The following is a 27266-nucleotide window of genomic DNA, read 5'->3' as shown; positions in this document are numbered from 1 at the left end:
CACGAACCCGCGTCCCCTGCATCGGCAGGCGGACTCTCAAGCACCGCGCCACCAGGGAAGCCCTTCTGCTGTCTTTTTGATGTAATGTCTGTGATTGTCATAAGATGCTCACTTTCACAGTTGGCCCTGGTTATTATTCATTCATTCATTCTTCACTCAATCCACAAGCATCTCTTTGGGGCCTACTCACTATCAACATGGTACTAGGGACTGAGGTTACAAAGATGAACATGACGGGCTTCCCTGGTGGCACAGTGGTTGAGAGTCCGCCTGCCGATACAGGGAACACGGGTTCGTGCTCCGGTCTGGGAAGATCCCACATGCCGCGGAGCGGCTAGGCCCGTGAGCCATGGCTGCTGAGCCTGCGCGTCCGGAGCCTGTGCTCCGCAACGGGAGAGGCCACAATAGTGAGAGACCCGCATACAGAAAAAAAAAAAAAAAAAAGATGAACATGACACAGTCACTTCCTTCAAGGAATTTCCAGTTGTGTTCTAGAAGGGAAACATCAGAATTTTAAAGCCTGAAACAATGGTCTTCATTTAAAAAATTCTGAACCTCAAGCAAAATTTGCTTTGGAAAATATCTCTTATGAGATTTATCTTTGTTTCATGAATTCCTAAGTGACAAACAGCTTGCTCTGGTGAGAGACAAAACTTCATGAAACTTCAGTTCAAGGCTATTGACTGCTTATATGTAACAATCTGTTAGTACATATTAACTTCTTTCACTTTTGCATTGTATGTTGAACCTCTGGAAAAATCAGTTCTTCATAAATAATGCAAATGATAATCAAATTTTTACAGGAAATAAACCACTATACTGTGTACTATATTTGTGCCAATTATTTGCAAAATTAATTCTTGGCTTTATCTGACACAAGATTGTGAAGCTGCATAAGATTCAGATTTTTTTTAAAAAAAGCTTACACAATTTCTTGTGCCAGGTATCCCACAGGACAGCATTTCTGAGGTAATTACAGAAGAAGCTAGACCCCAGGAATTATAAAGGTGTGTAGACTCAGCCCAATGTAAACAAAATATAAAATCTAGACTAAACAACAAAATCCACAAACAATAACAATAGCAACCTTGCTGTGAATTTTCAGAAGCTTTTGGGGGAATTTTCCCTTTTTCTGAATCAATTTACCTTTATAAAAATAAAATTTTAGTAGAAAAAATAAAAATTCTATTTCATAGATTGTATTTTACATGCAGTGATCCCAGAGACCCTATAAAGTATACACATAGAGCCAGTATTCAGTAAGTGGAACAATGTCACTCAAAGTCTGAGTAAGATTCCTACTTATAATGGTCTCTTAAAAAGGCCAGATGGGAAACATTTTCCATGATATTAATGAGGAAATTCTATCCTTGTTGGGACAAGAGGGTGGAAGGGTGAGGGGAGAGGAATTCTGTATATTGTAAATGGCTAATTAAGCTGGAGAGAAGTCAAATTATAAAGATCTGACAGAAATGCCACTGCAATGGACCTCATAATATAACAAGGAGCTAAAAAATGACTGCAAATGTAGACAGCAGCAATAGAAAAAAAGTGTCCAAAACAAGGAGACTAAGCATACCCATGAACTGTGCTGTATGATACTAAGTTTTGGCTGCCACAATTTCCTGATAGACTTTGAGTAACTAAATGCATCCAGGGAAAGAAAGCCAGAATGGCAAATAGTCTGAGAAACTCATCTCTTAAAGGAACAAAGAATTGTTAGCTTGGTAAAGAAAACATCATAAGAGGATTTCAAGAGCTGTCTTAAAATATTTGAAGGAGTGTAATCTGTAAGAGGGCAGACCTATGATTTTTTTTTTTTTTTTCCAAAGGGTAAGGGTAAAAAAAAAAATGAAGCCCATTGAAAGTTTTACTGAGGCAGATTTCAGTTCACTTTTTTTTTTTTTCAATTAAAAAAAGAAAAAGAAAAAAATGATATTTATTGTGTGAATATCTTTCTCTCTCATGAAAGTCAGAAGTCTTTTTAAAAATTTTCGATTACATATACACAAATATGATTTTCTATAAATGCATCAATGTAATCATACTAGAGTTGTTTCTAGTGCAGTGTTTTCAGTTTTTCTTTCTCTATATTGCTTGGTTTTCTCCTTTTCCCTCCTTCTCTCATTGTTATCCATGTTAAACACCTAGGATATTTATCTTTCTTCATTTCTCTTCATGCTTATACAATTATATGTAAACATCTTTCCATATATAAACATGTGGCAGGGAATGAATTTTTGTTTTATAAGGATAAGATCATATTTTACAAAGTTTTCTGAACCTTCCTTTTCTCATGCAACAATAACTCATGGAAATCCCTTTCTTTTTTGTTTAATGGAAACATTATATTACATGGGATGAATGTTCCATAATTTATTCACCGTTGCCCTATTGACACACATTCATTTTCTTCCAGGTTTTACCCAGTTACTGGTGTTAGAAATATCCTTGAGCATATATTCTTAAATCCTGATGCTTTTCCTTTGAACAGTCTCAGAAGTAGCATTTGTTAAGTCAAGGGATATATGTATTTTTAATTTTTAATAGCTATTTCTAGTTTATTTTCAAAAAATCTATAACAATCCACATTTCCATCAGCAAAGTATGAGAAATTCTTTTCCCCACATGCCAGGCAGGAGTGGATGTCACTCATAAAGTTCTGACATTCTGTTACTTATAATGCTATCTATCACCTTGTTGCTTTAATTTGCATTTCCTCAGGCTCTAGTGAGTTTGAGCATCTCCATTCTTTCACAAATTGCCTCTGAATATCATTTGTCCATTTTTCAATGGAGTGTTTATCTCCCTGTCAATCCGTAAGAGTTCTTTTTGGGTTAACCCTTTGTTCATCCTTTACATTACATGTAGTTTTCCAAATCTATTTTTTATTTATTGACTTTTTTTTTGAACATCTTTATTGGAGTATAATTGATTTACAATGGTGTGTTAGTTTCTGCTTTATAACAAAGTGAATCAGCTATACATATACACATATCACCGTATCTCCTCCCCCTTGCATCACCCTCCCACCCTCCTTTTCCCACCCCTCCAGGTGGACACAAAGCACCTAGCTGATCTCCCTGTGCCATACAGCTGCTTCCCACTAGCTATCTATTTTACAGTTGGTAGTTTTTATATGCCACTCTGTCATTTCATCCCAGCTTACCCTTCCCTCTCCTTGTGTCCTTAACTCCACTCTCTATGTCTGTGTCTTTACTCCTGTCCTGGCCCTAGGTTCTTCTGAATGATTTTTCTTTTTTTTTTTCTTTAGATTCCATATATATGTGTTAGCATACAGTATTTGTTTTTCTCTTTCTGACTTACTTCACTCTGTATGACAGACTCTAGGTCCATACACTTCACTACAAATAACTCAATTTCGTTTCTTTTTAAGGCTGGATAATATTCCATTGTGTATATGTGCCACATCTTCTTTATCCATTCTTCTTAGCAACCTAAGAAGACACTTAGGTTGCTTCCATGTCCTGGCTATTGTAAATAGAGATGCAATGAACATAGTGGTACATGACTCTTTGAATTACGGTTTTCTCAGGGTCTATGCCCAGTAGTGGGATTGCTGGGTCATATGGTAGTTTTATTTTTAGTTTTTTAAGGAACCTCTATATTGTTCTCCATAGTGGCTGTATCAATTTACACACCCACCAACAGCGCAAGAGGGTATCCTTTTCTCCACACCCTCTCCAGCATTTATTGTTTATAGATATTTTGATGATGGCCATTCTGACTGATGTGAGGTGATACCTCATTGTAGCTTTGATTCGCATTTCTCTAATGATTAGTGATGTGGAGCATCCTTTCCTTTCATGTGTTTGTTTGCCATCTGTATATCTTCTTTGGAGATATGTCGATTTAGGTCTTCTGCCCAATTTTGGATTGGGTTGTTTGTTTTTTTGATATAGAGCTGCATGAGCTGCTTGTAAATTTTGAAGATTAATCCTTTGTCAGTTGCTTCATTTGCAAATATTTTCTCCCATTTGGAGAGTTGTCTTTTCATCTTGTTTATGGTTTCCTTTGCTGTGCAAAAGCTTTGAAGTTTCATTAGGTCCAATTTATTTATTTTTGTTTTTATTTCCATTTCTCCAGGAAGTGGGTCAAAAAGGACCTTGCTGTGATTTATGTCATAGAGTGTTCTGCCTATATTTTCCTCTAAGAGTTTTATAGTGTCTGGCCTTACATTTAGGTCTCTAATCCACTTTGAGTTTATTTTTGTGTATGGTGTTAGGGTGTGTTCTAATTTCATTCTTTTACATGTAGCAATCCAGTTTTCCCAGCACCACTTACTGAAGAGATTTTCTTTCCTCCATTGTATATGCTTGCCTCCTTTGTCAAATATAAGGTGACCATATGTGTTGGGTTTATCTCTGGGCTTTCTATCCTGTTCTATTGATCTATATTTCTGTTTTTCTGTCAGTACCATACTGTCTTGATTGCTGTAGCTTTGTAGTATAGTCTGAAGTCCAGGAGCCTGATTCCTCCAGCTCCCTTTTTCTTTCTCAAGATTGCTTTGGCTATTCGGGGTCTTTTGTGTTTCCATACAGATTGTGAAACTTTTTGTTCTAGTCCTATGAAAAATGCCATTTTTTGTGTTTCCACACAGATTGTGAAATTTTTTGTTCTCGTCGTATGAAAAATGTCATTGGTAGTTTGATACAGATTGCAGTGAATCTGTAGATTGCTTTGGGTAGTATAGTCATTTTCACACTGTTGATTCATCCAATCCAAGAACATGGTGTATCTCTCCATCTGTTGTATCATCTTTAATTTCTTTCACCAGTTTCTTATAGTTTTCTGCATACAGGTCTTTTGTCTCCTTAGGTAGGTTTATTCCTAGGTATTTTATTCTTTTTCTTGCAATGGTAAATGGGAGTGTTTCCTTAATTTCTCTTTTAGATTTTTCATCATTGGTGTAGAGAAATGCAAGAGATTTCTGTGTATTAATTTTGTATGCTGCTACTTTACAAAATTCATTGATTAGATCTAGTAGTTTTCTGGTAGCATCTTTAGGATTCTCTATGTATAGTATCATGTCATCTGCAAACAGTGACAGCTTTACTTCTTCTTTTCTGATTTGGATTCCTTTTATTTCTTTTTTTCTCTGATTGCTGTGGCTATAACTTCCAAATCTATGTTTAATAATAGCGGTGAGAGTGGACGACCTTGTCCTGTTCATGGTCTTAGAGGAAATAGTTTCAATTTTTCACCATTGAGAATGATGTTGGCTGTGGGATTTTCATATATGGCCTTTATTAAGTTGAGGTACATTCCCTCTATGTCTACTTTCTTTCTCTGATTGCTGAGGCTAAAACTTCCAAAACTATGTTGAATAATAGTGGTGAGGGCTTCCTTGATGGTGCAGTGGTTGAGAGTCCGCCTGCTGATGCAGGGGACATGGGTTCGTGCCCTGAACTGGGAAGATCCCAATGCTGCAGAGCGGCTGGGCCCGTGAGCCATGGCCGCTGAGCCTGCGCTTCCAGAGCCTATGCTCTGCAATGGGAGAGGCCACAACAGTGAGAGAGGCTCGCGTACCCCCAAAAAATAAAAAAAAAATAATGGTGAGAATGGACAACCTTGTCCTGCTCCTGGTCTTAGAGGAAGTGGTTTCAATTTTTCACCATTGAGAATGATGTTGGCTGTGGGATTTTCATATATAACCTTTAGTAAGTTGAGGTACATTCCCTCTATGTCTGGAGGCTTTTTATCATAAAGGGAGGCTTTTTATCATAAATGGGTGGTGAATTTTGTCAAAAGATGTTCTGCATCTATTGAGATGATCATATGGTTTTTATCCTTCAGTTGGTTAATATGGTTTATTACAGTGATTGATTTGCATATTTTGAAGAATCTTTGCATTCCTGGGATAAACCCCACTTGGTCATGGTGTATGATCCTTTTAATGTGTTGTTGGATTCTGTTTGCTAGTATTTTGTTGAGGATTTTTGCATCTATGTTCATCAGTTATATTGGTCTGTCATTTTCTTTCTTTGTGACACCTTTGTCTGGTTTTGGTATCAGGGTGATGGTGGCCTTGTTGAATGTGTTTGGGAGCATTCTTCACTCTGCTATATTTTGGAAGAGTTAGAGAAGGATAGGTGCTAGCTCTTCTCTAAATGTTTGATAGAATTCACCTGTGAAGCCATCTGGTCCTGGGCTTTTGTTTGATGGAAGATTTTTAATCAGTCTCAATTTCAGTGCTTGTGATTGGTCTGTTTATATTTCCTATTTCTTCCTGGCTCAGTCTCAGAAGGTTGTGTTTTTCTAGGAATTTGTCCATTTCTTCCAGGTTGTCCATTTTATTGGCATATAGTTGCTTGTAGTAATCTCTCATGATCCTTTGTATTTCTACTGTGTCAGTTGTTATTTCTCCTTTTTCATCTTTAATTCTATTGATTTGGGTCTTCTACCTTTTTTTCTTGATGAGTCTGGCTAAGGCTTTCTCAATTTGGTTTATCTCCTCAAATTGGTTTTATCTCCAGCTTTTAGTTTTATTGATCTTTGCTACTGTTTCCTTCATTTCTTTTTCATTTACTTTTGATCTGAGATTTATGATCTCTTTCCTTCTGCTAACTTTGGGGATTTTTGTTCTTCTTTCTCTAATTGCTTTAGGTGTTAGGTTGTTTATTGGAGATGTTTCTTGTTTCTTGAAGTAGGAATGTATTGCTAAAAACTTTCCTCATAGAACTGCTTTTGCTGCATCCCATAGGTATTGGGTCACCATGTTTTCATTGTCATTTTTTTCTAGGTATGTTTTGATTTCCTCTTTGATTGCTTCAGTGATCTCTTGGTTATTTAGTAGTGTATTATCTAGCCTCCATGTGTTTGTATTTTTCACAGATTTTCTTCCTGTAATTGATATCTAGTCTCATAGTGTTGTGGTCAGAAAAGATACTTTATACAATCTCAGTGTTCTTAAATTTAGCAAGGCTTGATTTGTGACCCAAGATATGATCTATCCTGGAGAATATTCCATAAGCACTTGAGAATAAAGTGTATTGTGTTGTTTTTGGATGGAATATCCTATCAATATCAATTAAGTCCATCTTCTTTAATTTATCATTTAAAGCTTCTGTTTCCTTATTTATTTTCATTTTGGATGATCTGCCCATTGGTGAAAGTGGGGTGTTAATGTCCCCTACTATGATTTTGGTATGGTCGATTTCCCCTTTTATGGTTGTTAGCATTTTCCTTATGTATTGAGGTGTTCTTATGTTGGGTGCATAAGTATTTACAATTGTTATATCTTCTTCTTGGATTGATCCCTTGACCATTATGTAGTGTCTTTCTTCATCTCTTTTAATAGTCTTTATTTTAAAGTTTATTTTGTCTTATATGAGAATTGCTACTCCAGCTTGCTTTTGATTTCCTTTTGCATGGAATATTTTTTCCAATCTCTCGCTTTCAGTCTGTATGTGTCCTTAGCTCTGAAGTGAGTCTCTTGTAGACAGCATTTATACGGGTCTTGTTTATGTATCCATTCAGCCAGCCTATGTCTTTTGGTTGGAGCATTTAATCCATTTTCATTTAAGGTAGTTATCAATATGTATGTTCCTATTACCATTTTCTTAATTGTTCTGGGTTTGCTATTGTAGGTCTTTTCCTTCTCTTGTGTTTCCTGCCTAGAGAAGTTCCTTTAGCATTTGTTGTAAAGCTAGTTTGGTGGTGCTGAATTCTCTTAGCTTTGGTTGTCTGTAAAGTTTTTAATTTCACTGTTGAATCTGAATGAGGTCCTTGCTGGGTAGAGTAATCTTGGTTGTGGGTTTTTCCCTTTCATCACTTTAAATATGTCCTGCCACTTCCTTCTGGCTTGCAGAGTTTCTGCTGAAAGGTTAGTTGGTAAACTTACGGGATTCTCTTGTGTGTTATTTGTTGCTTTTCCCTTGCTGCTTTTAATATTTTTTCTTTGAATTTAATTTTTGGTAGTTTGATTAATATGTGTCTTGGCGTGTTTCTCCTTGGATTTATCCTGTATGGGACTCTGCACTTCCTGGACTTGATTGACTATTTCCTTTCCCCTATTAGGGAAGTTTTCAACTATAATATCTTCAAATATTTTCTCAGTCCCTTTCTTTTTCTCTTCTTGTTCTGGGATCCCTACAATTCTTATGTTGGTGTGTTTAATGTTGTCCCAGAGGTCTCTGAGACTGTCTTCAATTCTCTTCATTATTTTTTCTTTATTCTGCTCTGCAGTAGTTATTTCCACTATTTTACCTTCCAGATCACTTATCCGTTCTTCTGCCTCAGTTATTCTGCTATTAATTCTTTCTAGAGAATTTTTAATTTCATTTACTGTGTTGCTCATCATTATTTGTTTGTTCTTTAGTTCTTCTAGGTCCTTGTTAAATGTTTCTTGTTATTTCTCCATTCTATTTCCAAGATTTTTGATCATCTTTACTATCATTACTCTGAATTCTTTTTCAGGTAGACTGCCTATTTCCTCTTCATTTGTTTGGTGTGGTGGGTTTTTACCTTGCTCCTTTATCTGCTGTGTGTTTGTCTTCTCATTTTACTTACACCTTGTGTTTGGTGTCTCCTTTTCACATGCTGCAGGTACGTATTTCCCATTGTTTTTGGTGTCTGCCCCCAGTGGCTAAGGTTGGTCAGTGGGTTGTGTAGGCTTCCTGGTGGAGGGGACTGGTGTCTGTGTTCTGGTGGGTGAGGCTGGATCTTGTCTTTCTGGTGGGCTGGACTGTGTCTGATGGTGTCTTTTGGGGTGTCTGTGACCTTATTATTATTTTAGGCAGCCTCTCTGCTAATGGGTGGGGTTGTGTTCTTGTCTTGCTTTTTGTTTGGCATAGGGTATCCAACACTGTAGCTGACTGGCTGTTGTAGCTGAGTGGACCTGGGTCTTAGCCTTGAGATGGAGATCTCTGGGAGAGCTTTCGCTGCTTGATATTATGTGGAGCCGGGAGGGTCTGATGGACCAATGTCCTGAACTCGGCTCTCCCACCTCAGAGGCACAGGCCTGACAGCTGGCCGGAGCATGAATTCCCTGTCAGCCACATGGCTCAGAAGAAAAGGGAGATAAAAAAGAAGAAAGAAAATAAAAAGAAAAGAAAGCTATTAAAATATTAAAAAATTAAAATGTAATAAGAAAAAAAAGAAAGAAAGAAAGAAGAGAGCAACCAAACCAAAAAACAAATCCACCAATAATAACAAGCACTAAAAAATATACTAAAAAAAAGAAAACAGATAAAAAAGAAAAACGGACAGAAAGAGCCCTAGGCCAAATGGTAAACGCAAAGCTATACAGACAACATCATACAAAAAAGCATACACATACACACTCACAAAAAGAGAAAAAGGAAAAAAAAAATGTATCTATAAAAAAAAGGAAGAGAGCAACCAAATCAATAAACAAATCTACCAATGATAATAAACTCTAATTATTAAACTAAGATAAACATAAAACCCGAAAAAAATTAAATGCAGAATGCAAACCCCAAATCTACAGTTGCTCCCAAAGTCTGCTGCCTCAATTTGGGATGATTCATTGTCTATTCAGGTATTCCACAGATGCAGGGTACATCAAGTTGATTGTGGAGATTTAATCCGCTGCTTCTGAGGCTGCTGGGAGAGACTTCCCTTTCTCTTCTTTGCACAGTTCCCGGGGTTCAGTTTGAATTTGGCCCCGCCTCTACATGTAGGTTGCCTGAGGGCATCCGTTTTCCACTCAGACAGGAAGGGGTTAAAGGAGCAGCTGCTTAGGGGGCTCTGGCTCACTCAGGCCCCAGGGAGGGAGGGGTATGGGATGTGGGGTGAGCCTGCGGCAGCAGAGGCCGGCATGATGTTGCAACAGCCTGAGGCGCGCCGTGTGTTTTCCCAGGGAAGTTGTCCCTGGATCATGGGACCCTGGCAGTGGCGGGCTGCATAGGCTCCTGGGAGAGGAGGTATGGATAGTGACTTGTGCTTGCACACAGGTTTCTTGGTGGCTACAGCAGTAGCCTTAGTGTCTCATGCCGGTCTCTGGTGTACCCACTGATAGCCGTGGCTCATGCCCATCTCTGGAGCTCGTTTAGGCAGTGCTCTCATGCACCCTGAAACAGTGGTCTCTTCCTCTTAGGCAGTTCCAGACTTTTTCCAGGACTCCCTCTTGGCTAGCTGTGGTGCACTAACCCCCTGCAGGCTGTGTCATGCAGCCAACACCAGTCCTCTCCCTGGTATCTGACCTCCGAATCCCGAGCCTCAGCTCCCAGCCCCCACCCGCCCTGCTGGGTGAGCAGACAAGCCTCTTGGGCTGGTGAGTGCCGGTCGGCACCGATCCTCTGTGCGGGAATCTCTCCGCTTTGCCCTCTGCACCCCTGTGGCTGCGCTTTCCTCTGTGGCTACATAGCTTCCCCCCAGCCATCCCCATATCTGCCCGTGAAGGGGCTTCCTAGTGTGTGGAAACTTTTTCTCCTTCACAGCTCCCTCCCAGAGATACAGGTCCCATCCCTATTCTTTTGTCTCTGTATTTTTTTTTTTCTTTTGCCCTACCCAGGTACCTGGGGAGTTTCTTGCCTTTTGGGAGGTCTGAGGTCTTCTGCCAGCATTCAGTAGGTGTTCTGTAGGAGTTGTTCCACATGTAGATGTATTTCTGATGTATTTGTGGGGAAGAAGGTGATCTCCACGTCTTATTCCTCGACCATCTTGAAGGCCTCCTCAGTTCACTATTAAGAAGATTCAACTGTTAGAGCCATCAACAGAATCTCTGGAAGCAGATCCTGTTACAGCAGGCTCCACTGGCTCCTGGGGACATTGCCAGGTTGGGCCTGAATTCTCAAAGCCGAGACAAACACTGACATATGAGGCTGTATTAAGTAGATTATTATCTGTCTGGCTATGATGGAGAAGGCCAAAGAATTTGGGCAAGTTAGTAAATAACTGTTAAAAGCTTTGGTTAACAGACGTGACGGTTTATTTTTTTAAACTTAGGAAATCTTTTCCTGTTTCTTTCCTTTTTGCAATTAGGATAAATTCTGCACATTTGAAGTTTTCTACTTGGGGTTCCTATATTAAGCAGTTAGAAATAAACCTATGTGCTAACTTTTTTGTATACTGCTAATGTATTTAACATAAAAAGTTTCCATGAGACTATCAATTAATCAATCAACCAACAATGGAGTCAAGTAAGTAGGCATTAAGCCTCTCCATCTATGTAATCAAGTTCCTGCCTTTGAGAAATTTATAATCTTATTGCAGAAAAATCTTAAATTCATAAAGCAATTAGAGGTCATTATAAGATGTTAAACTGTTTAGACTAGACTAGTGGTTTCTCCTGTTTGTTTTTTGCTTTTAAGAATCTCATGCACATTTAGGTTGTTTCCGTGTCCTGGCTATTGCAAATAGTGCTGCAATGACCATTGGGGTACATGAGTCTTTTTGAATTATGGTTTTCTCAGGGTCTATGCCCAGTAGTGGAATTTCTGGGTCGTATGGTAGTTCTATTTTTAGCTTTTTAAGGACCCTCCATACTGTTCTCCATGGTGGCTGTATCAATTTACATTCCCACCAACAGTGCAAGAGGGTTCCCTTTTCTCCACACCCTCTCCAGCATTTACTGTTTGTAGACTTTTTGGAGCTTAGGATTGACATATATACATGACCGTGTGTAAAATAGATAGCTAGTGGGAACCTGCTGTATAGCACAGGATGCTTAGCTCAGTGCCCTGCGATGACCTAGATGGGAGGGATGGCGGTGGGGCAGGGGATGGGAGGGAGGTCCAAGAGGCAGGGGATATATGTATACATATAGCTGATTCACTTCGTTGTACAGCAGAAACGAACACAACGTTGTAAAGCAACTATACTCCAATTAAATAAATAAATAGATAAATGAATTAAAAATAAAATTAAAAAATTAAAAAAAAAAAGAATCTCATGCAGAAGTGCTTTCAAAACTGTGTTTTCCAGAAGCAGACTGAGTGCTGAGAGGAAGTTTGGTGGGCAGTGTATTCATGAAGGGCTAACGACTCCAATGAAAGAGAGAGCGAGGAAGCAAGCCTTGGCAAAAGAAGGAAGTCTGCATTGCAGGCTAGACCAAGCCTTCCCTATATCCACCAGGAGCTGTAGTAGATAAGGTCTATCAAAATTATCCAGCAGTGGGTGACATGGTGAGGCCTTTATACCTCTGCCTTGAATAGCCATCAGATATACTCCTAGGAGGGATGTATCTTTAGCCAAGGTAGCTCTTTGCAACTGAGGCAAACCTTGAAACCTTGATCTAGACCTGGGTCCCACAAAGAAGTCAATAAATAAACTGATAAAATTGAAGCTTCTTTCTTGAAAGCTGGGGTAAAATATCTAGAACCTCACCCTGACAACTATGAAGATCATTCAAAAAAAACCCCAGAATCCCATAAAGCATAGTGGCAGAATAATAATAGCTAATAGTTTTATAGTGGATAAGCACCGCACACTCTTCTAAGTATTTTACATGCATAACTCTTTAAATCCTCCCATTAACTGTGCAACATACATACTACTCACTCCATTTTAAGATAAGGAAACAGGCACAGAGAGGTTAAGTAATCTGCCCAAGGTCACGCAGATCTTTTGGCTCCAGAGTCTATACTTGAAACCACTACACTCTACTCTGCATATATGTCTTTATTTAAAGTTTCATGGATGAGGCTTCAGGTAAGAAAGAAGGTATGCTAAAGGGTGTGCCTTGATGATTTATAGTATTAGACTTGGCATAATTCTCATTATACAGTGGTGGCACAGCAGCTGGGGACCATAGTCAATTATATGCTCTGCTGCGGGAGACCTGAACTGTGAATGTTCATAGACACCACAATCTCTTTCTTCTTAATGAGCTTTCAGCTGGACCATATTCCTTTGCCTTCTTTGCTGTTAGGTACAGCAACTGAGTTCTTACCAATTGAATGTGAGCAGAATTGAGCTGCAATTTCCAAGTATGACCAATAAGAATATATCCCTCACAGTCATGCATTTCTTCTTCCAAATGATTAGAATAGAGACTTCCCCCCCAAAAAACCTTGAAAGTCATGTATAGAAGAACATGGTTCAGAGCAGCTAGACCAACAGAACTAATACTGAGTGAGAAATATGTTTCTCTTATATTTAGGTCATTATATATGTTTCATTTTCTTGATTCTGCCATCTAGCCTACCCTTAGATATTCTTCCCACTCAGAGAGTTTTAAAATATCTCCAATATCATTTTTATACGCAGAAAATGCTCCTCACTTACAGGTCAGGACAGAGGTTCTTCCTTTGCCATGCTGACTTATCACTAACACTTACTCTTTGGTGAGGAAAGACTCCAAATTAGCATCAGTGAATATATGTATTATTGTAGTTCATGTGGCTAAGCATGTGTTTGGTTGATATAGCACATAAGACTCTGTGAAGAGGATCAGACTCAAATCTGGCATAAATTTGGGGGTAGGGGTTGGAGGGGATGTGTGAGGTGGTAGGGTGCAGAGATAAAATGAAATATGCCCAGCAGCTCTGACGATGTTTCAAACTGTCCCAGACAGCTGACCACCAGATTCATGCTGGTTACCCTGAGGGCTGTGGTGAGAGAGGTATAAATGTATCACCGTGGTGAGCTCTACCAAGCTCAGCCTACGATCTGAGCTTTGGGTTTGGAAAGTTTCAAAACTGTTTAACAAATGACAGGGCCTTTCTGTTATCTAGATGTCCAGTTGAACAACTCAAAATTAAAATGAAAAGGCCTGATACTTTTTATGGAGTACTTGTCACAAATTAATAAAATGATAATTTTTCTTAATATTGTACCACAATTAATGATTATGTATTTGCTCAAAAATATTTTTTGAGTTCCCACTCTGTGCCAGGACTGTTCTGGGCACTGGGGATGTGGCGGTGAATGAAGCAGAATAAAATCCCTGACTTTCAGTTCTGTTCAGAACTGAAATCTGGGTGGGTCATATAATGGTGAGAACTGTTATTCTTAGGCCACTAAATAAGGTGGAATTTTCCTTACCTAAGATGTAGGAAGTTCAGAATAGGTAAAAACAAGAATGAAGCAAATGATTAAATGCATCTTTGGGGAATGCTCTGCATTACAGCAGTTTTAGTTATTCACCCTGGAGCTAAGAGGCAATCTCGAACCACTGAGAAGCATACTTACAGATTCAAAGCTTTATTATGCTTCACAAGGCAGATTTGAAAGAAATGTGATAAATAAAATTTAAGAAAGAGCTGAGATATACAAAGAGAAAAGTACATACAGGTATTTCAAAAAAATAATGCCTTTACTATTTGGCTTGAAACAGAAAACAGGCAAAACATGTTAAGGAGAGAAATAGCATTTAAAGAACAGATTGTTATATATGTTACAAATGACTTGTAGAAATTCTAATGAAAACATTGTAAAACAGATTACTACATAATTTATAATAGGAGTATATTTTCAAATATACACAGATTAAACTTCAAACATGTGGCACAATTCACCAATTTGGTTTTTTTATAATATAACAATTAGCATGACTTATAAATTTTATCTGTAAATATTACTTGTGTTGAGTATCACTGTAAGATCAAACTCCTCACAAGTGGAAATCGTGCCAACCCAATGGAGTAAAGATACACATGACCCATGTATGTTTCTGATTCACTTCACACATTCACAAATCTGATTCTTCACACTTTGCTCTATGAATAAACCTAACTCAAAGGGAAATGAGTAGATGAATTTTTATGCCTTTTCCTTAAGCATGCTGTAACTGACACAAGGGAAGGCAAATGGCTTTTTTTAAGAAGGGTTTCTATTCTGAGCTATTGTACTCCAACCTGATTGCACTTGTTTAATTTAGCTTTACCTAAATTTGAAATTAATAATTAGTTCCTGGATCATTCCTCCTGCACCAATAAAACAACTCTCCATGAAACGTCTTGTTAAAACATGAAAAACTACTGATCAAATGGAATGCTTTGTTCCTTGCTACCTTTACTGGCCTACAAATAACTCCTAATAAAACGGGAAGTAGTGAGTGTTTGTGCAATATTTCTCACTCAAATTGAATTTACTCTTCTTTAATTTGGTCTGGAGAAAATAATAGTGATGGAAATTCTACAGAGACAGATTAATTCAGAGGTCAAACAATAACAAAATAGGGAAGAGAAGTTAATGAATCTTTACCATGTGAGGCAATGCACAGAAGGTCCTGGAGAATCCATAAACTTAGTGAGAAAATCATGACTAGTTTGTTAATGACACAAGGGCTTTGAAATTGAATTTATCTTGTATATTCAGCTGTTTGGGAAGTATATCATTTATAAGACATTCTTGTTATTAATATTTTCCATTCCATGGACTCTCTTGACAAACTACATACTTTTTCACCACATTAATTTTAAATTTAAAATGAACATCTGGTAACTACATTTATTCATCTGATTCTTAACCATCCTACTCTCTCTGATTTTCTTTTGCCTTTCCAAGTAGCCAAAGGGGACTTGAATTTGGGTACTGTAGGTTTAAAGTCATCAAATGCCTATTGTTCAGATTAGAAAGATGATAGCTCCTTCCTTTAATCACTCAATCACTCAATCATTCAATCAACATGTGTTCTGCTGAACATAATTTTGGTCCAAAGACAACTTGCTTATCTTATTCCAGTCTCAAGTGGCCTTCCTTTTTTCTCCCAGACCATTGCTCATTGTTTTGTTTTGAGTTCACCCAAAAGCAGAGGCTGAGACAAAGCTTGATGCAGGTAGTTTGTTTTTGAAGAGAGAAGGAAAAAGAGAGTGGGACCTGGAAGAAAGAAAAGTTTGTGTAAGTGTGCATTATTGAAAGTGCCACAGAAAGCACCAGGAACTTAATTCTCTTGGGATCTCTGAGAAACATGAAGAATGTTTCCCAGAATTGTCCATCTGAAGGATGGAAGCTGGCTTCCATTATTCACTGCCTGCCTTCCCTCATTGGTTGAGAGTTGCCCCTGGGAGAATTAACTCCCCTAAATGTTCAAGCAGAGGCTTCCATTGTGATGGAGAAGTTCCTAAGGCAAAAAGCAGAAAGATGGAGGCCAAGAGCTTAAGGCGGATCCCTGCCCAGGCAATGTGAGTCTGAGCTCACATGGAAACTTCTGCATAAATGAGGCTGAATTTAGAAGTGGGCTCAAGGGATGTGAAGATGAGGTATCAGGGGAGTCAGCTACATTCTTCAATGTACCACATCATTTATTTCTTAAGTGCAATTGTCCATCTCTTTCACTAGACTGAGAATTATTAAGGGTGAGGTCCCTATTTCCTTTCTCAGTGCCAAGAAGTGTACCTGGTTTATAGCAGAGTTCCCCAATTCTTCTTAAATAATAAGTGAAATAATACTTCCCTATCCCACTGTACAATGGAACTTATTGTGTATATAGTATTACTTCTTTGAGAACTAAAATGAAATTCGTTTACTTAATTATGGTATGTTATTCATATATACACATTCATTTATTTATGTATTATGGTATAAGAGACCAGTCTCAAAGAAAAATCTAAGCTACACACCTACTTAAATTATCTATTGATTCATGACAAACCACCCCAACTTAGTGGATTAAACCACAATAATGTATGATTTTCACAATTCTATATGTTGCCTGCACAGTTATTTTGATTCATGTGGTGTTTTACGGGATGCTGGGCTGACTGGAAGTTCCAAAAATGCTCCCATCCACATGGTCAACAGTTGGGGTGAGCTTCTGAGAGAGAGCTCAGTTGGGTCTGTTAGCTGGAAGCTTCAGTTTTCTCCTCTTGGGCCTCTGCACTTAGCTTTCAGGTTTCCTGACAGAATGGTGACTGGTTTCTGAGAAAGGGTATTCCAAACAGACACTTAAGGCCTGGCCTTGAACACTATGCAGCATCACTTTCTTCACATACTGTTGGTTAAAATAGTTCACAGGGCAAGTCTGAATTCAAACAAAGGGGAAATCAACTATACATCTTTATAGAAGAATGGCAAAATCTCACTGCAAAAGAACACACAGGGTGAGAGATATTGTTGTGACCGTCTTTGGAAACATAATCACTATAACCAGTGTGTACCTGGATACACTGGTTATATTTATATTAAATGGAAAGACACTTGAGAGCAGAGCCCATATCCAATTCATCATTATATCCCTAGAAATGAACACAAGATATGACAGGTACTGGTACATAATATATGCTTGTTGAATAGATATTTGGAAGTTAAGCAATAAAAACATGCCAAAAAATGATTCTTTGACTGTGAAGAAATTGGGATGGAAAATAGCCCTCCCATTAGGTATTGATTTCTAGACCTACAATTCTCTGGTAGGGATCGGTTTTCAAGGACCATGTCTGGCCCTACCAGGCAATACACTGGAGAAGAAAGGAAATCACCTTGTCAGAAAAGAGTTTAAAAAGGAAAACTTGAACCAGGAATGTGGGTTGGGGATGAGAAGAGAAGACCATTCATAATTCCTCCTCAGATCTTCCTCCTTTGGTTTATGTGGAGGGGAGGGGAAAGGGAACTATGGACAGGAGTCAGGAAGAGAGGTCAGGAACCAGGAAACAAGAAAGAAAGACTGATGTGTTTAGTTTGATAACTTAAGGGCTCTAGAGCAGTGTTCCTCTAGAACATAGCATTCCCAAGCCCATCATTAGTTTCTCATCTGGGAATAGGGAGAAAGTGTCAAAGCTGGAGGGAGAGTGAGAGCACTACATCTGAGACTCCCAGAACCAGTAAAATGAGCACACAACTCCACAGATAAGCCTGTTTCTCAATGATGTAAGAAGACGTTTTGGGTTCTCACCGAAAAAAAAATTGTTATGACACTTTAGAAGGGCCCACAAAATATACCCCAGATGAACCACAATGCTTACTACTGTGGTGGCTAACTTTCCACTTCTTTCCTTCCTTTCTGTCATTGAACATTTCTAAGGGACAAAAATATCCTGTGACTTAATGTAGATTTATTTATTTAAGGCATGAATATTACTTTAAAGACTGCCTTTCTGGAGCTCATCTATTTTACATCTATAAAGATTTCTACTGCACTTAGTAGAGAGTATCAACAACTTAGTAGAGAGTATCACAGTAAGCACATAGGTGGCTCTAAGCAAAATCTATGCAATTTTTGGAAAACTTGATTTATGTCCAAATTTTAATCATATTGGAAGATATAACAGTGCCAAAGTGATAATGAAAGTGTTAACCATTTGAAAAATTGCAAGCGACAGAAAGTCTTGAGATATGTTGCTTTTTAAAGTGTATTGACCTCTTTTGAAGAAACAATATATTTATTAATACACCTAAAACAGATACTGCTCTCTGCACATTAGTCATTTGCAAGTTTTTCAGTTGCTTGTTTTTAGTACCTTAAACTTGTTCTTTCTCTATTTTGTCACAAAGTTTAAATCACAGCTTTATTGCTTTGCTGCAGTTGAATTGTTCTTTTAGGGTAAGATTTTCCCTTACCAACAGCCCTCTGTTTCTTCATTAGTCCCCTCTCTGGATGATCCAGGGTGGCCTTAGCTATGTCATGGATTAGGTAATAATAACTTAATAGGTAAATCACCTATCATTTGCCTTTAAACAATAACTTAACCCAAAGGCTCTAGATGTGAATCAGTTTATGGGCAAACTATGGCATCTTTCAATCTACACTATATCAATACCTATCTAATCTGCATAAGGAAGGCATGTTGTAGAGTGATACAATAAGTTAGGGTTTGATGGGCAAAACATAGTGACTTTTCAGTACATTTGCCAACTTCCCCAAGATTCAGATTTTATGAAGATATGAAGATAATAAAAGCACTAAAATCATAGGGTTTTTGTACCCATTTTAAAAACCATATAGATAAAGGATTTGATAGAACTCTAGGCATAGTGAAAATTTTAAAATATGAGCTATTAATATTGTTATTATTATGTCAAACAGTGGTTCAGAGCATGCTTCTTTCTAGATAATCTTTGAAAAATTGAAATACTTCACTTCAAATGTAAGTTTTAATTTGATCAATTTCTGGATAGCTCCCTATGACAAGAGATTTACTTCAACTTAGTTTCAGTTTCCTCATCTTTAAAGTGTTAAAATAATACCTCATAAGGCTATTTTAAGAAATAATGAATACAATATAATAAAATATTTAATCTAGCACTTGAGCACACAAACAATGGAAATAATTACTCGTTATGTAGATGTTGCCATTATCAGTCAGTAATACAGGATTCAGACAAATTTAGGACTTTTGGATTATTACTATTTAAGAATTCTAGTATTTTCTTAAAAGTGTTCAGGTGCATGAAAGAAATTATTAAATTTCAACATAAAAATTACAAATTGGATAGTCATAACTCACTTATGTTGTTTCCTTTAATGAAAAGAAAGATAAACTTACAGTTATTAATAGTAGTCAAAAAGAACAATTAAACCAAAATCTAGTTCATCAATTGTCATTTCCGTCACCACAAGCAAAATTTTGAGCCTCATCCCCTCCCTGTCCCTATAGGAAAAAAATAGAGATAGTGTGTGTGTGTGTGTGTGTGTGTGTCTGTGTGTGTGTGTGTGTGTGATATTTTAAGTCAGACAATTTGTTTTCAAGTCCTTGAGAGAAGGATACAGTTTTGGTTTCTTTATTGGAATATCTGAAGTGCAACCTTAAAAAAGCCCCCTAACAAAACAAAGGATATGGAAGGCATGGTTGATTTTCTTGCTCAACACCCTAAAAGTCATGTATAACAGAGGAGGCACTCTACCCTGAAAATAATCTTGCTTTGTTCTCATCCTCTTCCTTAAACACCTCCCCCCACCACACACACACACTAACTCATCAGTTAGCAGATATTGTACTTTATTTCTATTTGCTGTATTTTCAATATTGTGCTAGGCTTTCTTCTTAGCTCCTTTAAGAATTTTTCCCCAGAATTTTGGGACCAGCGTTTTAGCAGCAAGTTAACTTCAGTTAACTTCAAAAATAAAAAGCTGAAAAGGAGCTTTAAGATGCCTTTAATTATTTTATAATGGCCTGTGTTAAAATGTTTTCACCTGGGATCGTATTTAACCCTCACCACAGGATGAGAACTTAGGCTCCATACAAGATTCATTTTAAAGGTTAATTTAGTGAGGCTCAGAGAGTTGAAACCACTTGCCAGTGGTCTTTCATCTGAGAAGGGGTAATGCTGGCATACAAATATAGGTTTGGTTATCTTCAGAGTTTTTGGAATTTTGCACTGTGTTCATGATTTTAGGGAATTCTGTTATTTAAAAAGAAGAAAACAAAAATCAATTTTTTATTCAAAAATATAAAAATATTGCCCAAGACTTATTAGCGACAGAAATTCTCTTGTTCAATAATATTAAAGAAAACCTTCTCAGGTACACCTTTATAAATTGGATTTAATCCCAAAGCATGTTGTTTCAGAACAGGCTGTTAAATTCAAAAAAGCTGAAACAATGGAGATAATTCATTCAAATACCATAGCCAGCGGTAACCCAGAAATGATGAAAGGCCCTTAATTAAAAAGCAAAAAAACAGAACCTGAATTTCTATTTTAAAAAATGGGATTTTAATTTTTTCCAAATAGTGTAATATTCTGATTGAAACATTTCTTACCTAATTGTAAATCTATCTTCAGACAAATCCTCTCCAAATCCAAATGGCTCCTAAATCCATCTCCCCTTCACTAAGAGCACCAGAGAGCCAATTATGGGAAAGGGTAGGGAAGCCATCCTGTTAATGTGTCCCAAGGTTTTGCTGAGAATGTACCATCCCTACAAAGGGGATTGGCTTCTTCAGATACTTTTCTTAAGTGGCATGTTGTTGTCTTAATTTTCACATGTCCTGTGTTAGGACGTTTGCTTTATTTATGTGAGTCATCTGTGTGTTTGCACTGGCTCCTAGTTAGTGCCTAAGTGCCAGATGGTTGCATTGAAATATCAATTTTAACCCATAAAGTCCTGTATGGTTTGGGTATTGTCTGCCTTCATTAATATTATTTCCTAGAAGCTGACATGAACTAGAGAGAGCTGTTTACTTTTTCTAGATTATCTATCATCTATCTATCTGTCTAACTATCTATCTAGCTATCTAATCTATATAACTCTATGGGCAGGGGCAGATCCAGGTCTTGTGGGACCTGAAGCTTATGCAATCTGTGGGGCTCTCTTTAAAAAATATATAATTACAATAAAAATTATACATAAAATTGTAAATGAAATCGTGAAAAACTATACATTTTTAAAAACCTAACCATAAACATCAAAAAATCCAGGGCTTCCCTGGTGGCGCAGTGGTTGAGAATCTGCCTGCCAATGCAGACGACACAGGTTCGAGCCCTGGTCTGGGAAGATCCCACATGCCATGGAGCAACTGGGCCCGTGAGCCACAATTACTGAGCCTGCGCGTCTGGAGCCTGTGCTCCGCAACAACAGAGGCCGCGATAGTGAGAGGCCTGCGCACCGCGATGAAGAGTGACCCCCACTTGCCACAACTAGAGAAAAGCCCATGCACAGAAATGAAGCCCCAACATAGCCATAAATAAATAAATAAATAAATACATTGTGGGAAAAAAAAAAAAAAAAACAACAACAAAAAAAAAACCCTCTCCTCACGCACCAGGAAACAAAGAGGGAAGATAAAGTCTCTTGCCAAAAAAAAAAAAAAAAAAAAAAAAAAAAAAAAATCCAGAGAAATAGAAATTTTTTTATTCATAAACTACTGGAAACATTTCTGTTATATATTTTACTATATTTTTTTCCTGATATTTGGCAGCCTATTCTTTGATTATCCCTTCACGTGACTACATTTTATATTATTATTTACCTTAGAAATAATAGTAAGATAATTCAATCTTTTTTCAGATAATCCAGTCTTTTGTTGATTGAAATGTTTTATTATTGATAGTTTTAGAAAAGTTTATTTCAGCTTCACACCTTATTACTGGTAATTTTAAATACATTATTAGAATTATTATCAAATTTGGAAAAAAATATCCCTCAAGATTCTCTTATATATGAGCTGTAAGATATCAGAGCATTTCAAAGGTTCTTATTCAGTAACTAATGTTAAATAGTTTTTGAAGCAAACTCATTGATTGTTAGCTACTGCCTGCTGATATCAGGTGCCATAGGATACTTTCACACAGCTCTCCAAACCTCTGACCTTGCACTATCAGTCACAATCCCAGAGGGGCAGCAATGGGTGTTCTGAAGCCATTCCTGCATCTGGGTGGATAGTTAGCAATCCCTGAACTATATACAGAAGTGACTGCAAACCACCAAACCAAACTAAACAGATTCATACCTCTAACTCACTTTAGTTATGCCTATGCCACACCAAAGCCACCAGGCAAGAGACGAAACATGACTAAGAGGATACTGGAGTGTAAGAGTATAGCAAATATATTAAATTTTGGTTAAATAGCACTTTTGTCATTTTCTAAAACTATGTATAATGATGTGAACATACTGTTAGAGCCCATGCAAGAGCATTGGAAGTATATGACTCAAATGAGGGTCCATCTCTGCCTAGGGAACCCATGATCAGAAAACCACTTCAAAAATACTATTCCCCCTATTAATGTAATCAATCCTACATTCAGACATAGATTCAGGCTACTTCAGACTTAGATAAACCTTGAGATTTTACTTAAATTTTGAGTAAAATAGCTGTTTCCACTTACATTTTTTACAGTATATTGTATCTAAGAAAAAAAAAGTGTCCTGGAAGAGGCAAAGGACTGTGGAAAAATCAACTGGCTATACAAACTTTGCGGTGATATTTTCTATACCTTTGGTCTTATCTGGGTACTTGTGTGAACAAATTTGATTTTCAGTAGAGTCCAGATTAGAAGAATTTATAAGGATTGAGTGGTAGAATTTATAATGGATCAGCCAATACTCTCTGCTACTAGACATTTAAAATAGAAAATTAAGAGCCCATTCTCATCTATTGGTATGGTCCTAGATAGTAGTGTCATCTACACATATTTGTTGCTAAGTTAAAAATGTGAATTGATCTTATTTGTTTTGTTTTTAGTGCCTCTTTGAATGAAAGCTAGAAATTTTGTGTATTAAATATGAATTTTCCATCCCTTGCCTTATCATTATTGGGGAAGGAAAAAATCTGTAAAGGAAAAACAGAAAAAAAACAAAACAAAACTGGATACATCAATGTGCTGTCCTAAAATAACAATTACAGCCTAAATCCTATCCATTTCTACCTGAAGTTAGAATTCTTGAGAGCAGGATAAATAAGGATTCTAAGAATATTTCAGATGACAGCTGGCAAGAGTCAAGAAAGATGTGAAAAATCATGACCCCAGGTTGATAGTAGTGCAGAGAAATGTGACAGCAGTAAGACACCAGGCTGGCTGGATGGCTAAAGGTTCAGGTAGCCAAGATGCAAAGCAAGGCCAGAAAGACTGTGTAAAAATTGAGATCACCAACCCGTTATCCTGCTCCAAGGGGGGCTTGTTTCAGGATGAGGGGGCTCCCTGAGGAGGCCTGGTTGTCCCAACTTGGTGGTCGTAGAAGAAAAACACTCTTGAGGCAGTAATGCTAAAAAATCATAACAAAAAGTGTTTGGAAGCACAGGACTTTGGTTAATGAAGAAATGGAAAATCGAGTCTTGTGGAGATGAATGCTGGCAGCACCAATCACAAAATACAGCAGAGTGAAAAGAAGAGTCTTCTGTTTTTCTGATTAAGTTAAGACGAGTGTCTTCTGGTACCATCATCCTGCACAAACAAATATGTAAATCCACACAGAATAGACAAATGATAAATAAAGAACAGTAGAGATAGTTACTTCAGAGGCCTGCTAGGTTAGAAATTGACCTTAAGTGTGTAGAGGGGGAAAATGCTAAATAAATAAATACTTAAGTAATAGGCTGTTCAATAGGCTTTTCCCATTTAAAGCACTGAGGCATTTCCCTTCCCCTCTCTTTGGAGGTGGTAATGGAGGTGCTCCTACACAAATCAAACTGGGAGGAAGCTAGGAACCACTTGGAAGACAGTAAACTGTTTATCAGAAAGGAAGATTGATACTTACTCCAGTGGGATGCTTTTTCTGCTTCAGAAACTCATGGGCCCTTCTCATGCTGCTACCAGAGGAAAGCATGGTGAAGGAGATCTTGCAAAAGCAGATCTTTGTCTAAGTTAGGGGTCTATAGGGACAGTCCTTGACTCTTTCTTTAACAGGTTAAAGGAAAAGCCCTATCTGACATTGCCTCTGAAGATAGTGGGCCCCAGGATTTGGTGGGTCAGGGTTCCTATGGGTCAGAATGGTCAATTCAGAAAGCAATCAAGCCTAGCCTTCTTGAAAGGACCCCATTAAAGAGTATCGCTACAAAGGTGACTCATCCTAGAAAAAAAGGGGTTATTATTATAGGAGCAGGAATTAAGGACTTGGTCTGTAGAAGTCAGCTGAATAGAAATTGGCTCTATTGGAGAACTGCTAAGTTTTCCCAGAAGGAGAATAATCTACAGGGGTGCCTTGTCAGAGAAGTAATTCGTATTTTAGTACCTGCCACACAGTTGGGAGCAAACTCAGATCACAGCAGCACCAGTCAAAAAGATCTTGCCATTTCCCTCACTTTCAGTCTTCCCATCTTCCTTTCCATTCTTGGAGGATGCAGGAATTCACCCTTTGCCCCTTATACAATGCTGATATATGGAATTTGAGATTCAGGTCTAAACTCAGGGAAAAAGAAAAGCTTTAAACTAGATGTGAAAGAAAAACTCTGATTCAATCTGATGGGACTTCTGATATCTGAAAATGCTGCTCATCCAATACCTGAAAGCTAGGAGATTTACCCAAGATTCATCCAGTGGGTAAGAAAGAAGATGTAGTAGGAAAGCAGTTGTAGGAGAAAAACAAAGAGGAGGGAGTCTATTTTATCTTCTCCAAATAAATCAGATGATATAAATAATTCAAATAGACGATAACCTAATTTTTCTCTTGAATCAACTGCCCACTAATCTCTACTACCTCCTCTGGTGGAAGGTGAGACCATATACAGAAGACAGGAACACAAAGTACTCTAAGAAATGAAAAGAAATGTTGGTGGGATAGGTGGAAACAATAGAAAGGAATGAGAAGATGAGTAGAAATTAGTATTTGCAGGAATAGCGAACACTTTGGTGTCACTCTTTTGATGGGGGGCGGTGAAAATATTTTGCATGCAGGGGGAATGTGAATAATCTGTGACTAGAGGACAAATTGTTACTGCACACAAGCCCCTTTGCAATGTGACATTCCTGAACCTCCATTAAGGAACAGGATTTAGCAGGTAAATTTTGGCCAATACAATATTTACAAATGTAAAGAAAGCAAAGTTTAAAACACTTGCACTTTGGGGTTTGTCCTGCTCTGGCTCTTTTGAGACTGCCATGTGAAGAAGCCTGGACATGTTTATTGGAATAGGAGAAAACAAATGGCCCTATTCTGCCTACAGCCCCAGGCTAGACACTAGACTAGACACTAGACTAGACATGTGAGTGAGGGCATCTTAGATCATTCAATTCCAATTGAGCTGCCAGATCATGGCAGCCACATGAGTGATCTCAGGTGACACCAACAGAAGAATTTTTCAGTTGAGCACAGCCCAAATTGCTGACTTGTGCAATTGTGAGCAAATAAAATTGTTGCTTTAAGCCATGAGGGTTTTTTTTTTTCCCACAGCAAATGATATCTGAAAGAATTAGTATATATTTATCTCATAGAATTGTTTACTGTTCTGTTTAATTTCTGTCTTTCAGCAAGTTGTAAGTCAAAAAACCTCAATGCTTTGAGATCAGTGTATATGCAACCAATCATTTCAGTTATAATACTTACCCACAGATTTTACTGGGTTGACTCTTCCACTGAGTTGAGTCCTCTTAATTCCACTGAGTCTTCTAGTAGAGGCAAACAATGGACACAGGAAATTTTCCTTCTTTAAGAATGGAGCCCACTGGTATACAAATGGTGCATATATAGAAACTCTGCTGAGGTGAGCTAGAGATACAAGAGTATTTCAAAAGTTACCTATGATAAACTAAAAAAAACAACAAAAAAAGAGAAAAGTTAATTTATAGGGGGGTTGATGACAATTCTTACAGGTTTTATAAATAACAATACTTTAAAGAACACAGTTTAAAAAAATGAAGAAATTCTTTCCAGACACAACAGTAAAACATTTTCTGAGGTCATTGATTTGTGCACATATAATGAATCAGGAGGATGGTGGGAACTAAAACTTTGAAACATACCCAGGTGGTGTAGCTGTCTGCATTTTGGCCTCTCTCGAGGAAATCACCATTTTGATCACAGACAATCTTTCTTTAAGTTAAACATTTCATTCTCTTGGGTGTTTGTTGCTAATGGAGACAGAAGTGCCAGTCTCATCTGGATTCAATACATTTCCCACACATATTCATCAAGTACACTATTTTCTCAGCAGAAGTTAAATTTTAAGAGTTTTTTTGTGACTTTCGACACATTATCACTTACAAGGGAACTTCCTTCAGGAGACTGTACAGAGAGACCTTGTACAAAACTTGGCTGTGTCTGGTTCACAAATAGATAAACAGATATCATTTATAGATTTTTTGCTAACAACAACCAAATGACATCATGCACATCATGTGTTTGTCACAACAAAGTTTCTCTTGTTTTCTTCTCTTTTCTAACCAAGTTGTATTTGACATGACCACGTATCAGAATGCTCCTGCTGCCTCCTCACTTTCTGTCAATAAATACATATGTTTCAATACTTTGGGACACATGTGCCCTTCAGAAAGCAAAGCAACATTTAGAGAGGATTAGTAAGCCTCTGAGATGCTATACTTCCCCCACATCTCTACCCTACAATTTGATTTTTTGAGCTTTAATACATGAACTCCCTTGACAGGAACAATGAGTACAGTAAGAGTTGACAGATTAAAGCAGGATAATTGGGAGGTGGTGTAGACTTTATTGTTGAAAGTTAAAATGATATAATAAAAAGAAAATGGGCTTTGGAACCAAACCTGGATTTGAATCTGTATGTGGGTTTCCTTTCTACGTTGAGTTCAATAGATGATTCAAGCAAATGACTTAGTCTCTTTGATCTCCCTTTTTTCACCTAGATAATAAAGGGGGGGCACCTACCTTGAAAGTTTGATCCTGAGGATTAAATTCTATAACAAAGAAAATGCACCTCTGGTATTTAGTATATGATCAGGAAATGTGAATTACCTTTACTACTTTGAAAGCATACAGTATCGCTTCTTGGCCTTTTGGCTAAGATCAAGTGAATGCAAAGAGTTGCTTAATATTAAAAAAATAACAA

The sequence above is a fragment of the Lipotes vexillifer genome, unplaced genomic scaffold (assembly GCF_000442215.2).
Source record: "Lipotes vexillifer unplaced genomic scaffold, Lipotes_vexillifer_v1.1 scaffold280, whole genome shotgun sequence".
NCBI lineage: Eukaryota > Metazoa > Chordata > Mammalia > Artiodactyla > Lipotidae > Lipotes > Lipotes vexillifer.
The sequence above is the reverse complement of the archived record's forward strand: the minus strand, read 5'-3'. Positions refer to the sequence as shown.